At 28.0% G+C, this 4529-nt stretch overlaps 1 long non-coding RNA gene across 1 annotated transcript; it reads left to right on the forward strand.

Annotated features, from left to right (window-relative positions):
• Positions 1 to 324: 324 nt before the first annotated feature.
• LOC136081646 (uncharacterized) lies at positions 325 to 3224 on the forward strand. The gene is made up of 2 exons (XR_010638976.1): positions 325 to 599; positions 3022 to 3224. It is a non-coding gene; the product is annotated as an uncharacterized LOC136081646 (long non-coding RNA).
• The last annotated feature ends 1305 nt before the right edge of the window (positions 3225 to 4529 follow it).

A 4529-nucleotide genomic window follows, 5' to 3' on the forward strand; every position in this document is an offset into this window, starting at 1 on the left:
TGAAAATAACAAGTTATTTTATTTTAAATCAAAAATCTTTAAGTATCGTAAAATTTCATGGTATTTAATTATATAAAAAAGAATTTTAATTACATTTCTTTTTGTACGTAAACTTTATGATTTAGCGGCTGTTACTTATGCAAAATATTTATAAAAAAAAGAATAATTCGAATCAAAATACAACAAATTAGTTAAAATAGATAAAACACTGCTGCATGCTGCAGTAGATTATGTTGCTTACATTATTTTTAAATAAACAAGAATGCGTCGCGTGTATTGTTTGTTTACATGAAATACAATAGAAATATGCCGTTGTCGCGTTAAATAAGTAGATCGTTAAATAAGTAGACAGTCAGTTCTGCGCAAGCGTAACGCCTGCGCAGATACAGCGCAAAGCTTCCGTTAGGTAGGTTAAATCTATCGTTAAATAAGTAGCCTTGCTTCCGTTAGGTATAAACTCAAAAAACAAAAATAATCATGTTTTAAAATTTTTTTAAATTATATAATTAAAATGCGAGTCTATAATTACTCTGTTGAAGATGTTTAGCAGTCTCTGATGGAATAATAAATTATTATAATAATAAAGTGTCAACTTTGTGGTATGTGTATATATAACCCACTATTTAAGTTAAACTTTTATATAATTTATGATTAAGAGTTTATTATTATTGTATATTTTATATTATTTTATGTTTCTGAAGTTAATTTTATACTATGTCTCAGCATCTCAAAAATCACAGTTGTTTTGGGACTTCCATTTTATGCATTGACTTATTTGTCGATTTTGCTCAGAACTATTAGTCAATTTTGTTATGTATTTAAGAGTTGCAATTAAGTATTACTAGAAATACTTATTGAAAACAATCTAAGACCAAATTAACTGTAAATTTATTATGGATTTGAATCTAATTTTCAGAAAGTGACCCTAGGTACAGTTTAAAAAAAAGCTTGTTGTACCTAGGGCCACTAATTTTCAAACCCTTTTACTTGATGGAATTTTATTAGTATAAGTCAATATACTTATACTAATACAAAGTAATTAGTATAGAGATGTGATCGTATCAGTTTTGCCTTCTTTAGACAAGTCTGGGGACTTGAATTTGGGCACTAAAACAATCTGGCTATAGGTACACAAACTTCCCTTAGACCTTATTGGACCTCTTGCCTTAATAAAACTTGAAAAAAATATATTATTACAATTACTGATAATTGAAGTAAATATATTGAAAAATTAACAATTTATGCAACTACTTTATTTTATAGATTTTTGGTTCTCTTCAAAAAACTCTAAAATTTTAGATTATTTGATAAAGTCTGCTTATTTTCCTTAAACCAATCAATAAGAAAAAGGTTCAGAGTTTAAACTGGTAGCGGTAAAGGTTTGAAAAAAGCTATTTGTTAATGATAGTATCGTTGTAAAAAGGGGCTGTCGAAGTTCAAAATTTTCTAAAGTTTTCTTTAAAGTTTGTCAATACAGTCTAAAGACAAGGCCTTAGATATTTTAAGAGACTCACCTTGCTGGCTTGATGATACCTTGATTGATATAGCACAAAGTTTGTTTTTATATCAGTTTTCTAAAATGTTTGGGTTTCCAAGTTTAAAATATCTGGATTTTTTGCATTTTTAGTTGTTTTAATTCATGTGGTCTTTCAGAAAGTTACAGTTGTATGCAAACGATTAATGTTAGAAAATCATATTGGGTGTTTCTAAGTAATGTGTCCTGATGTTGTTTTACATTGGAAGTGTGTTTAGTTTTATGATTCACTCTTTAATAGTTTAAGTAAAGGTGATGTGCCATTGTTAATGCATAGAGTTGCACATTAAAATGATTGTGATTTTTTCTTAGAAAGAAATGCAATGGTTTTGTGTAGCAGTATCAACCTAAGTTTAGTTATATAAAAAGATAATGACATGCGGTAGCATTACCTGAAATGTATTGAGAATGGTAAATTAGAGATGTTTCCTTTTGTTACTGTGTTATACTGTCATAAACAGTTTGTCTTTAGTACTATCAATGTTGTGAATATATCCTGTTATTTCTACTGTTTTTGTTTTTATGACATATTTGAATATTTAAATTCAATCAATATACATAAATATGTTTTTTTTGTTTTTTATTGTTGATTTGTTTATGTACCTTATGTTCTAGTTAATATTTAAAAAATTCATTACCTAATTTATTTTTGTAAGTGTCTTATAGATGTCTAAAGTTATACAATTGGTTAATTTAGGTCAACTATTGTTTGTTCTTTATTTTGTTATTGGCATGATGATTTGTTTTGCTCACTTTGTAGTTGTTTTTTTCTTACTGTCATCAGTTATTCAACTAGGGTTGTTGATATAAGATATAGTCAATAGGTACAGTTATTAAAGTCAGTTCTTTATTTACATACATTTTGTTGCAGTTGCAGTTGATTATAGCTACTATTACAACTACACCAAAAGTAGTATTTAAAAAGAATGGCTATGTAATTTTTAATTATAATGAGATATTTGATCAATTTTTTATAGCATATTGTGAAAGTATAGACTATTCTGGCATGTTGATATATCTTTGATGGGCGGACATAAGAGTATAACTGCATTTTTGACCATTTAATGGTTTATATGAGAAAATGTGTCTTGTGTATGCCGACATCAATGGTTTTAACAGTATAGTTACACCATTCGGTTCAAACAGAATAAAAGTAATAACCCATTTCTCAAAATATGACTTCTGTAGCAAAATAATTGGGTTCATAATAATGTTTTTTTGCTCTCCTGAAAATTTACACTTTTGCAGTTATACTCTTATGTCCGCCCATCAAAGATATGGCTGTTTTAACATTTTTAACAATTATTTGATTTAAAAATTCAAATCCTTCAATTAGAGTTCATTTTGTAAATCAATTTATTGACATACATTAATCAATGCATTTATTAAGTACTCTTCTGGCACAAAAGCATTTTTATAATTGTTTTATTTATTCGTTGTGATTTTATGATACTATTTATATTATACTATATTTCTATTCTATGTAGGCTTGTAATTCCATGTGGAAAAATCGAATTTCTTCCGAAAATGCCCAAGTTTCAACCAAGTTAAATTTTTTCAAAAGGACTTAAAAACCATGTTGTTTTATTTTGCTATTTATATTGTGTAAGGATATTATTTTTCTCATTGATGTGTAAGGATATTATTATATTGATTTTATTTTCCAAATAAAGTTTTAGTGTAGCATGAAGTGTGTCGTTTCTTTAATATCGTTTGTATTTAAAACATTCTCATAGTAAGAAATAGTAAACTAAGTCACATTTTATTATTATTGCGCTATGCATACATTAAGATCGCTAAAATCGTCGAATAATACCCGTCTAGGTTGTTATTCAACGGTAGTACAATAGTGGTGTAGTGGTAGAGCGCTCGCCTCATAATCAAAAAGTGTTCTGAGTTCGATCGCCACCACGTCCTTGGCAGTACCGCGCTCAACTTGTTTCTTCGCGTAGCGATCTTGATCGTCATGGTTTGTGTTTCGAAGTTATAGAGTTGAGAGAGGGTTGTAACAACAACTAAAGCAGCCTCCTTGACTGTAGTGTCTTTTTCGGCTTTGAAGAGGTAAATTAACACACAAAAAAAGGCTAGACACGAATTAATAAATTCTCTTTTCTTTTTTCTGGGATAACATCAGAATGCTGTCCTTACTATTTATTTGCGTAGAATCAAGTAACAATTACAAATTTTACAATCATTAAGTTTAAGGGTTAAGGATAAATAATTTAACGTAAAATATTTTGCTAATATGCACAGTTAAATTATTTAGGAATACAATAAACTTCCTTGTGAGATGACTATTTTATTTAATATCTTTAATACGGGTGAATGGCCTATCAAAAAGCTTTTTCTTAAAAATATGTTTCTTGTCATACTATACTATAAAGATATAAATTGCGATTAGAATATACGTCGTGAGTTAAATATTATTAAAAGTAGTAAATTATCACTATAAAAATGCCCTTAAGTAATAACAATTCGCATGGCAAAGGAAATGCTTTTAGTTCGGTTATCGTATGTTTTTTTTTAAATTTGTTCGTCTGGGTTAGCAAAATGCCTCGATTGTTCAGTTTGTCTACTTATTTAACGATCTACTTATTTAACGTGACTTAATACGTTAAATAAGTATCCGTAAACTAACGCATGCGCAGAATATCATTTTGTCTACTTATTTAACGATCTACTTATTTAACGTGACACCGTCATTAGTAAATATTATGCCGAACAAATTAAAAAACGGAACAGAAGTAATGGAAGTTTTGTGTTTTGGATTTATTCATATAACTGAAACTTAAAATGAAATTCGGCAGAACTTAGAGATGAGCTACATAAACACTTTCATAACAAAAAATGATTTTTATAGTAAAAGGAACAATATTTTATGCAGCTACTAGAAAAATTGATACTTTGAAAAATATATGTGGGACTGTGGCCTACCCTATTATATATATATATATATATATATATATGTGTGTATATATATGTTTATATATATATA

This window comes from Hydra vulgaris, chromosome 06 (assembly GCF_038396675.1).
Source record: "Hydra vulgaris chromosome 06, alternate assembly HydraT2T_AEP".
Classification (NCBI taxonomy): domain Eukaryota; kingdom Metazoa; phylum Cnidaria; class Hydrozoa; order Anthoathecata; family Hydridae; genus Hydra; species Hydra vulgaris.